The sequence below is a fragment of the Siphateles boraxobius genome, unplaced genomic scaffold (assembly GCF_051911475.1).
Source record: "Siphateles boraxobius isolate OS27281-9 unplaced genomic scaffold, OSU_SipBor_1 6, whole genome shotgun sequence".
Classification (NCBI taxonomy): Eukaryota; Metazoa; Chordata; class Actinopteri; order Cypriniformes; family Leuciscidae; genus Siphateles; species Siphateles boraxobius.
Genome location: NW_027509186.1, coordinates 12,346,165 through 12,358,314, shown reverse-complemented (window position 1 = coordinate 12,358,314; position 12,150 = coordinate 12,346,165).

The window sequence follows — 12,150 nt, the reverse complement described above, 5'->3', positions numbered from 1 at the left end:
ACAAGACACCCAGCTTCACAGAGATGTGTTATCAGCCAACTATGCCCCCCTTTTTGGCAAGGAAGAACTCAGGGTGAAGACACACACCAACAAACACACACACACACACACACATGAAACTTTCATCATATAAAGACTTTACCAAAATATATTTGATAGGTTTTTATGTGTGTCGGCATGCCCAAGTCAGATGGGAATACACATATTGCTGTTGTAGTTTTAAATTAACTATAACGTGTGTAATTATGTATCAAGCCGTATCTTTGTAATTCCTAAGCTTTTTCATGTGTTGTCTGGTACCAATGTAAATCTCGCAGTTTATCCCAGCTGAATCCATATCGTAATTTGTGCTGAAATGTATTTTACTATGTTTTATCATCTCTGGAGTAAAATTTAACACATTTCTGTCACTGTCATAAAACATCTAAATGACCTTCGTGACAGGACAAAAGAAATTCTGCCCGCCAAAGTTTCGTTAAATGTCATTGGCCAGGGCTCCCCACAGAGGTGTGGACTTCAGTTCCTTTAAGAGAACTGACACCCCTGCCTCCTATCTCTCTTACCCTCTTGTCCTTGTTCATAATGGAACGTCTCGCCTCCGGGCGAGCTTTTCGCCTTTCTTTTATTTGTTTCTAGTTTAGTTTGTGTTTTTCAGTCTAAGATAAGTCTCCGTGTTTAATTCCAATCGACGAGTGAAAAGAACACAGCGTGACATATCTCTTCAGCAAATCCATCTACAAGGGACCTTTAAACCAGCGCGCGCTCGCTTTAAAGGAGAAACACGCGCACGTGACCACGTGATGCGCCGGACCGAGAAACACACACACGCTTCTTCAAAAGCCATGCAAAAAGTGCAAGTATCCGTGTTTGATCACGCTTTTAAGATTTGTTGAAGTCTTGTTGTCTCTCAAAGTTCCGTTGTCTATGTGAATTTGCTATTTAGAAAGATCCTCGGGTCTTTCTAAACTCCCTCTTGCATAACTACAACTCTCTACATTTCCTCTCTCTCTGTCTCTATGCATTTCTCTATACATCTTATCGTGTTTTGTTGTTTATTATGTTTGTAAACACATTTATCGTTTGTTATAACCGGTATACCTAACTTTGCCTTTATTAAATGCATTATATTCATTTATTGATTCTGTCTTTCGCTCGTCTACAAGTCCCTTTAATGTATAAAGATCCAAAGCTACGTGCTTTACAACATTTATTGATACTTAAACAGTATCGTTATAGACCAGGAAGGTTGTCCCTTGTGGCCACAGGGATAATTTCTCTTGAAAGTCTATAAGTAGGATAATTTTGGTGAGGTTTGATTAGATCGAATGATCAGGTTTGCTGGACAAACAGATGCTTCGATTATAAATGAATCCCCTTAAAGATTATCCTGACGATAGATCTATGATAAACATAATTGATATATTAAATATTTAATTATAATCCGTTGTGATTAGTATTAATATACAATTGAACTGATTTTAACCTGTCTGTAAAATATATTCTACATATGCAATTGATTATAATCCTTTGTGGTTAATTGCTTAGGTACATATATGAATGCAGATGCAGGGAAATATTATCCCTTTTTGGGAGATTTAACATGTATGATTATCTGGGTCCAACCGTATGAATAATTATTAATTGAAAAATTACAAATTTTTGAATACACATCCCCAAAGCCTGACCCAGGTAATTCGTTACAGTTTGGTGGAGAATGTGGGCACATTTTAAACTTGTTTATGAGCAATTCAGTTTCAATCTATGTGTATATTGTTTTTAATATTGTACGCGCGCTTCAAACCATGAGTCGCGCAATGCGAGTTCCCAGACTGAACTGACCGCACAGGCACAAAGCCAATTTCAGTTCAACACCATTAACAGCCCTAAATATGTCTAAACATTTTGGTCACTGTTAATCGCTAAAGTAAACTGCAGTTTCATATTATTAAATTTGTTCCTGCAAAAACGATGAAAATCTCTTTGCAGTATCACATTTTGTTTTTAATATTATCAAATCCGCCTGTAGAACGAAGAAATCTTCTCCAGCGCCTGAATACAACTGGATGGACGATGTTCTCCATCTACAGTTAAAAGGCCTGATCTTATATTATAATCGTTAGATAAACGATAACTCTTGGTTTAACATTGACGTAGCTAATCAATGGAAGACATAAGACATTTAAATAGGAGTGCTATTGTGATTAAATGTTTACGAGAGCCGGACAACAGAAGTACAATTCCTGTGTCCATATTTATGCGTAGTGTAAACCTGCCCATAAAACCTGCCTTTGTGGAGTATAGCACCGAAAAATCCGCCGAGACTTGAAATTGTATCTTGTGAATTGTGAAACCTAACTGAGTGAAAACTCTCAGAACTGATATCGAGTGGTTGTAATTCCGTTGACAAACACTAGAGGGCAGCCTCAAGTGTCTAACATTTCTCAAAATTACCACCCTCTGACGTCATTCTGCATGAGTGCAATAGCGCCATCTCGTGGCAGTTATCAGATTATGCTCTCTTATTGCTAAATTCTATATGACTAGTAAATTAGCCTGTCTAAATTCTCAATAATTATTTGCATTTACAGCTTTGCTCAGGCGAATATTATTTCGTGATAGACAATTTTCCTGCTTTTGACTGGTACACTTACTTTAAGTTTGGTCAAACAAGATTTGAATTAAAACTTAGATTAAAATCCCAGCCGAGCCAGCGCGAGCCCACTTAGAAGGAAGTCCGCCACCTAGTGGCCACCACCCGCTAAGTCGGGTCACTCAGCTCTCTTTTCTCTCTCTCTTTAGTTCTGTTGTGAATTGGTTTATTTCTACTTTTTCTCTTTTGATTATTTTATAATTATTGATGACACTTCACTGTTATCATAATTATTATAGGATATCATCTTGATTCTTCAATTCTTTTACACGCTTATTTAAAATTGGTTCAAACAACTTTGAATTTAACTTTAAATTAAAGTGTCTGGGTCAACCAAGTTACCCACAGGGAGGAAGTGCGCCCCCTTGTGGTGAAACACCACTACTGCGGTTTCATCCTGCTTGGCTTATTTCTACTTTTCTTTTTTTGATTATTTCATAATTATTAATGATACTTTACCGTTATCATTGGTAGTTATCGGATATTATTCTGATTTTCCTTAATTCTTCTTGCATGCTTATTTAAATTTGATTTAAACTTCTTTGAATTTAATTTGAATTAAGTTTGTCTATTCAGTCAGGTGCACCACCACTGAGGAAGTCGCACCCTCATCTGGTTTTCTTTATTTTCTATTTTCTCCTTTGGGGTTAGATTATTTTGATAAAATAATTTGATAAAATACCATCATTATCATAATTCCCTCTTTTTATTATTATTTAGTAAAACCTTCGACTCTTATTGCTACATAATTGCTCATTTTGGTTTAAACAAACAAACCTTAATCCACTTTAAGCTTCCCTTGTTCATCCTTTGTGTCTATTGTAGTACTCCCTTGGTGATTTGAAGTCATCTCTGGTGGTGTTCCGGCCAGCAGGGTTGTCCGACCAGCGTTACCAACACTGGCTGTGCGTGAATCTCGGTTTCTTTTATCTCTGTCCGTCGTTGCGGCCCGCAGTGCTGACATCAGCAATTTGGCACTCCAAAGGTAGTGAACCAGTCCAGCCGACACAAAAAGGCAATTTCTGGGACCAGTACCTAAACCGGGGCCTAAAAAGAGGCCACTCCTCCTGGAGGGTTCTGGGGAACAGCCCAAATTTGTAGTGTTGTCTGGCGGTTGACATCTTGGCGTTGCTGAGTTGTGTTTAAAGTCAAAAAGGCTGTTTGGGAGGGCGTAACGCGACACAGAGTAACGGAGGGCTGAGGGTTGAGTGTTTGGGAAGCGCCATGGAGGTTGACCATGCCACTGGTTCTCACCGGAGTGGACTCAATTCACCGCAGGTAACCTACATTTAGTAAAACCCATTCCACTTACTATAAGCCACAGAATACTAGAAATCTCCCAGATATTTTAAGTGTTTTGCCCATCTCTTCTCCAAGCCACACCATCGTCCTAGGGTTTCTACCCCGATAGCCCCCCACTCACCTGTTGGCCCTATCTTAAACCCTGGGTTAGCAGACTCAGGCCTCCTTATCTCCTATAACACTTTCTGTGTTAGTATTTCATTCCTATTCATTTATTTACTTATTTGTTTCATGCTATTTTTCTGTTCTGTTGTGATCTGTTCCTTTCATTTCACCTAGAGACAGAACCTCTGAGAGCCACCAAGGAAGCTAAATAATAGAGCGACATACCAAGCAGCCGGTGTCATCACGTGACCCGCTAGGCTACTGCCTGTCAAATCTCTAGTTTGGGTCCTTCGTCAAACCAAGTTAATTGGCTTCGCTAACTGTTTTTATCAGTTAGCCCCAAAATTCTCATAAACGGCATAGCCCGTATGAGTATAGCTTGTTAACCGTAGAACGAACTTGCATTGGTCTCTTTGTGTGTGTTGTGTTCCTCTCGCCCACAGTGAGCCAGTATGTTCCGGTCCTACAGTCATGGTCGAGAGCCATGACGACCTCCTTCCTGCCTAAGGATGCCGACGTGGACAAGCGGATGGCCCACGATCCGACCCAGAGCTGCAACTACAAAGACTGGGCCAAAATCGTTGGAATCCTCGCTCAAGCACGGCTCAGAGAAAGGAGCAGCATCAACCTGGAGCAGGAAGCCGCAACGCTAAAGCTTCAAGTAGAGGAGGCCCGGAGGAACCAGGCCCACGCGCAGAGCCGTCTAGATCAACTACTCCGCGAGACCCACGACCAGCAGATGATGCAACAGACAGATGATGCAACAGACCCAGCGCTACAGAAAGGAGCACAAAGACTTCAAAAGGCTGTGACGGATTCGGGATGAACCGCACAATTTAATTATGTATAGATATATATATCTATCTATATAATTAAATGAAAATGCAGGAGCCAATCGGGAGAAAGGTGTGGAGGAAATAAACGAATAAAAGCGGAAGTGGAAGGAGCAGCGGGAGAGATTAATGTGTTGAGTTGCATTGAGAGTGCGGAAACAAATAGAGGCTGCAGAGTCTAGTCGCAGGAAGAGTTGAATGTAACATGATTACCTGTAACCGGGCTGGCTTTCGGAACTTTAAGGCAGAGACTACAGAGCGCTTGTTTTGTTGCTGTGTACGGAACGTTGCCTGGCACGAACGCCAAAAAAGTGCCGGTTCCCTCCCGAGACTGTAGGCTGACTGAGCGTCTGTTCCTGAGTTACCGAAACCACCTGGAGTGTGTTGCTGAATCCAACCGTGGGCATTTTACCTCGATGCGTGTTCGGGTTCAGTGGACAAAGAGGGATTATTTCGTTTTCGGATCTACTCCTCCCTTTGGTGTTTCCTAGACTGTCGACTCACCGCAGGTACTCATTAAAGACAAGCACTTCTCTGACTACAAACGCAAGCTTCCCTGCGCAGAGCATTTGCACATTTGCACACACACACATCCACCAACACACGCAAAAACACATAATACTCACTGCAAAAGCTTGTTTTGTTTATTTGTCTTATTTCCTTTTTGGGGGAGAACCTGATGGGTTTTTTTTTTTTTGCTTATTGAAACAAAGTGTTTTTCTTTTTGAGTATCTAATTAACAGACTTTTTTTTTACAAGGCCCTGGGCGATCTTCGTCTTGACACAAACCTGAGAAAGCAAGCGGAGAGAAACGCCAGAGAGGAACTCAACGAGAAACTCCGACAAGGTGAAGCTCTCCTTGCAAGAGCAGAGACTGAACTAAAAGAAAGAGACACTAAAGCCAAGACCTACAAAAAACACTTGCACGCAGCCCGAGCTGAAATCCACGAGCTTACTCAGCAGAGACACAATCTCAAAAACGAACTTGACATTGTTCACAAAGAGTTGAAACACTCTTATAGACTGCAGAATGACTGGGAAGGGGAAACACACACCACAAAGTTTCCCCTAACCAGCCGGTCCGTACCTTTCAGCCACAAACTCAGAGATGAAAGGGGGGTTGAAAGCCCATTGCTCAAGATGTCACCAGCCAGCTTCCAGAGAACCCCTGCCGCTAACCACGGCATGGCCCCCAAAGAACTCGTCAAGCTGGCCAGAAACATTCCTACGTTCACTCCGAACCCTGCAGGAGGCCCCGACATGCATGTCTACCTGCAAGACATTGACTTTCATTCACAGACTGTCGCCAATGTAACTATTTGGGACAGATTTCACCTGCTAAGAATTATGTCTAGCCGTGACATGCGCAGCTTCCTAGATCGTCAACCAGAGACTGTCAAAACTGACTACCAGCAGCTGCGACAAGCTTTGATTAAAGAATTCTCTCATCCAGAATCAGACCAAGGGCTCCTCATCTCCATGGACCTCAAGCAGACAAGACTTTAAACCCCACAGACCTACTACGGCCAACTCCGACAAGCCTACTTTGAAGCATGGAAAGAGCCAGGTATGGAAGAGGATTTCAAATTCAGAACTCTGTTTCTCCGAAATCTGCATCCCACAGCGAGTCATCACCTGGGCGTCCTCGCCTCCCCACGTAGCATGCCTTCCCAACAGCTACGAGACTTGCCCCACAAAAGCTTATGTCAAGCAAAAGACTGTGTCCGAAAAGTCTGTGAAAAACACACAATCTACCCTGTCTCTGAACACTATTCAGAGCTGGCGCTAGAGGGCGCCCCACAACACCACAGACATTTTAACAGAGAGTCAAGACCGTTACAAGCCAGCAGAGGGCAGCACAAACGTAATGGTGCTCGTCCGAAGCACCAGAGTGGGCGCTCTGAAAGATTCTGGGACCGGCAACACCCATCCAACAACCCAAGGGGTGGAGCCACTTGGGAAGCCAGCCGGCGACCCAGAAATAGCCAAGCCCCATCGTCCGGAGCATCAAGCCCAGAAAGCCGGCATCGGAAACCCTCTCAACGTGTCACTGGAAAGCCCAAGTCTGAGCCTACATCAGATCAAAACAATGCAGCCGCGTCAGAGAGAGCAGAGATCCTGAAGACGCTGAAAGAGATTCTGCACAGAAAATCCCACAAGAAAGACAACAGGGACGAGCCAGACCTCCTATGCCTAAGCATAAGACCAAGCACCCGGAACACTGCTCGTCAGCCACAGACCACAGAGCTAGCTGTCACGTCACAAAGTGACAGCATCACCCAGCACCCACAGCTGACAGCTGCACAGCCTGAGCAAAACAGCACAATTTCCTACAACTGGGACCAAAATCCCAAAAGACCAAGAAATGCTGTCCTGGCTATCACTTTGGAAAATGAGTTGAGCTTTGACACCCTGCTAGACACAGACCTCAGCTCAGACCTTACTTTAATGTCAGCTCAACACTTTGAAAGACTCAATGCTAAAGCTAAGAGACAAGATCGAACTCTGACATCGCAAACGTGTGACCTGAATGTGCAGTCGTACCGCCAGAACGACATCCGGTTCGAAAAGGTAGCTCCCATTCACCTGACAATTGGATCTATGAGTCTGATTCACCCAGTGCACATATCAAAAACTAAAACTTACCCACTTCTAATTGGCAAAGACCTGCTAGATCGCTTTGAACCTTTACTGAACTTCAAACAACTGAAAGTTTGGGCTCAAGTGCGGGAACCCCTCCCCCTCTAGTCACACAGGCCACCCGATCCAGACTGTCAGGTCACAGAGGTCACGAGAATTCCCGCAGAGCCAGACTGTCAGGTCACAGAGTTCACAGGAACTCTCACAGCCAGCCACGGGGACACAGTTCCAGCACCAGACCAAGATTCAACTTCACCACTCTGTACATTTGTGACCGGTCACGGAAACTAGGGACACAAGTCGGTTCTGGGGCATTTTGAGTTGTTCATGGATTCTGAAAGTGTAATCTCCAAGCTTTCCAACGATGTGTAACATGTGGAAATCTGATAATATTTGGAAAAGTTGTGGCCATTTGAAATTAGGCACTTAAAAAAGCTCAAAGATGAGAAAACGACCTCTAAAGATTGTGCAGTTCTCACCTGTCTCTGCTGCTGGGGGTGACAATAGGGCTCATTTACATCTCATTTAGATAAGCCATACCCCCTGTAAAGCTCTCCCCTGTGCTTTACAGCTTTTTTTGCACTTCGAATGAGTGCACTTCTGCCGCACTAGGCGAAAAACAATTGTGCTGCCCCTCTATTTGCAACGTACCAGCAACATCACACAAAGACGAATATGCCATATACATATAACGCAAAACCAGCAACAACACACAAAGACCTATAAGCCATAGGCCTACATATAACGCAAATAGTGCACAAAGCTCGTGTGCCCAAATTGTCAACAATATTAAAGTTTATGCAGGAGGCAAATGCCTGCTGGCATTTTTCTTTAAGCAGTCATGACAGGAATTTTCCAAATAATCACATTTCACCTCCTCAAATTACTGTTGCAAATCTCTTTACACCACTTTCTTATGTGCGTATACACACACACAAATGAAATGTCCGCAAGCACATTATATCATCAGCAGGTTCAGCATCTTAAATAACAACTAAATAGCAAATTAAGATTAACTTACATTTCAGAAACGTGCACGGCAGGCCTTCATCGCAGCAAAGGTCTTAACTGCATTCTCTATTTCGATTCTCTGTGCCAGTTCATGTTCTATGGAGATTGTTGCCAGTCCATTAACTCTGTTCCCTTTTCACAAAATGACCCCCATTCAAAGCAATCGGGACGTCACATATGAAACAGCCAGCCACCGCTGACAGCGAGCCGAGCCGCCGTATTCAAGCACTGAGGGCTCGTCTGCGACAATCTTTGCGGCATCCATCTTCATTGAATTTTGATATCAGATAGAGCCGGCCAGAGCACAGCATAATAAGTAGCCATGCGGTTCACTTGGAGGGCGGGGGCAAAAGCGCCGGGTTATTCAGTATGGAAATACACACAGACAATGACACGCCACGCCCCTACTGCATGCTAGAATCTCTGAAAACAAGCCGATTTCAACCTCAAAATGTAAGCTTTTAAATATATCAATACTGACATCTCAAACATGGAGAGGCTTCTTCGTGATTTCAATTAACAGATTCTGCAAAAAATTGAAATACACCAATTTTGAAAAAAAACTCTTCTTTCTCATTTTGCTCGAAAGTTGTGCTTCCGACTTGTGTCCCTGGTTTCTGTGACGGGTCACATTTCAGCTCACCAAAGACTCTGATTCCTTCTGCCCCAAGGCCACAACTGGCCTGCAGTTGAATGATGTAACCACTACTGACATTGTACTTGCACTATGGACAGACAACTCAGCCATCAGTGTTTCACTCTGCAATGCTCTCATTGAAGACACACCGGACCTTCCTTCTGCCAGCAAGCGCACCCGTTTTCCTTTAAACACGTGCCCATCAACCATGATGACGGCCGAAGGTGTCTGCGCTTTGAACTTGAACTGGAACCACCGGTGTCTGACCCATTACTTCCTGGTCCTCCCGGACCCGCCCCATTATGTCTACATCGGAGCAGACATCCTGACTCGCCTCAAGACTCATGTGGGCATCATTAATGAGGCAGTGTGGGCCCTATTGACTTTACATTCCCCTGTTGTTCCAACCAACACTGAGAACCTCCTGTCAGGTCATACCATTCCTGAGGTTCACACCCTAATCAACGAACAGGAAACTGTGATATAGCCTGCATCAAGGGGTAGCCGTCTGGCTCGACATGCGTTGTGGTCAAACCCTAAACCACACGCTGGGCTTCTTTCAACCTTCACCCGAATGTGTTGAACTTGGACTCACACTGGAAGCCACACCCCTTTCCGAAGTGTCATCTCGTGTAGTCTACATCCTTTTCAACAACTGCATGGCAAGGGACATCACAATTCCCAAGGCCTACCGAGTGGGATGGCTAGCATCACTTCGGTCATGCCAATGGACAAAGACCAAGCATGCAGAACAGAACTGACAGAGAACCAACACCTTGCAGTATACACAGTCTCCAAACAGCCTGCCTGCGAGACTGACGACACTGCTGCACCTCTGCCTGCCAACAGGACAGACGACACACCAACAGAGGAGCCGTCCCCAGGATTTGAACCTCAAGTTCAGCAAATTCTAAAAGACGCTGACGCAATTAAAAATGATACAGCTCTACAAAGACTCAGACAAGTCCTTTACAAGTTCAAAGCATCCTTTGCCAAAGACTCTTTAGATTGTGGTCTCACCGTACTCCACACTGTGCACATCCCAATGCACCCTAATGCTCCTCCCACTTTTGTCAGGCAGTACAAGATCCCCATCGCTTCACACGAACCGATGCAAGAGATGATCGAATCCATGCTTGAAAAAGGTGTAATCCGTCCATGCAACAGCACCTATTCTGCCCCCATCTGGCCCGTCCCCAAACCAAACGTCAAGTGGCGACCCACCATTGACTACAGGAAACTGAATCAACAGGTGCCACTGTCCCGATGGCCCATGACCCAGCTGGAGCAAGAAATACCCAGAACCAGAGGAGCCACAATCTTCTCCACACTTGATGTGGCCTCTGGATTCTGGACCATACCTGTGCATCCAGAAGATCAGCACAAGCTAGCCTTCAAATTCAGCAACAGACAATTCACTTTCACCAGGTGCCCGTTCGGCTATGCCAACTCACCTGCTGAGTTTAACACCTCCCTGAACAAATCATGCCCAGATGCCAGAATAAGAGGCAACCTTATCTACGTTGATGTTGTTCTCATGAAAAGCACAACAGTGGCTGACCACCTGAAAGTGATAGACTATGTTTTGAAACAAATATTATTATTATATAGCAAACGTACCTTTCCTGGACAGCTCAGGACAGTGTTATATATATATATATATATATATATATATATATATATATGTAGACATGGGTGTTGCTTCCCTTTCTACAATGTAAAGGCCTTACAAAGTATTGTTAGATTGATGTAATTTACCTAAATTTTAGCTGCATCTACAAACAAAGAGCTACCTCGCGATCAAAACTGTTCACTCGCTGAAAAGTCAGCATTTATTCATGAGAGGGACGTAACTATATATGCTTAGACAAGCTTTGACTTACAACAAACCTATTTCCTTACTCTGTAAACAAATAGAATAAGTTGTGTAAAGTAAAGAGAAGAGTTCCATGAGTAAAATTATCAAATGCCAAAACACATGTGCATTTTACTGAATGTAACATCAAGTTCTTGAAAGACTTAAAGTATAGGCGCCCCCTTTCAACCCGTTTAAACAGGCATAACTCATCTAAAATGTGCAGACATTCTTCAGGTACTGTCGAATTGTTCTGACATGCTCTGGTTCCCATGACAACGACTTGTCACAGGAAGTGCTAACTCGTGATGTCACTTTGTAAACAAACCAGCCTAGGTGGCTAAGCTAACCTAACCTAGTGTCCATCCAGCTTAGGCTAAGCTAACCTATCCTAGCATCCATCCAGCTTAGGCTAAGCTAAATAATAACTTCTACAGTTAGCAGTTAGCATCATTTACTTGAAACCTTAATTACAGCTTTTGTTTATACAATGCAAAGTATTCTATAATACTTTCTTTAACCCCAGTTAGAGTTTTTAATTCTTCACTTTCCGTACTTTCAATTTTTCTCAGCTAAAAGTTCACCTTCACTACTTTAGGCATAGTCCTTGCTGAGCACTGTAGGCTAAATTTGCAGATGCCCCTCCAGTTACACTTAAGTTTAATTACATGTAAAATGTTTAGCTAGAGAAGAATCCGTATAGTAATGAGAGGTTTCATCAGCATGTTAACTAAACCTTTGGAGGGACACACACAGAGTGGTCTTGAACACGCAACCGCTGTAACCCACTATGGAGTGTTGGTCCAGGCAAATCCAAAGTTTAGTCACTAGTACTACTGATTATTCTCACATTCAGATCATTCCCGCTGTTCTGACCACTCACTTAAGTTTTAATTTTTGTTTTTACTCTAATAATAATAGCAGTCAGCTATTACCTTGTCTATTCGGTCATCTATATGATTTAATTCCATTTCCTCTCTTGTTTGAATGTGTTTCCATTTCCCATAGGGCCCAGAAAGGAAACAGAGCCACCTTTATTTGTGATTTTGTTTATTTTCAACAAGTGCACTCATTTTTGTGACCCTGCAATACAAGTAATTTCAACAATTACTAGGGC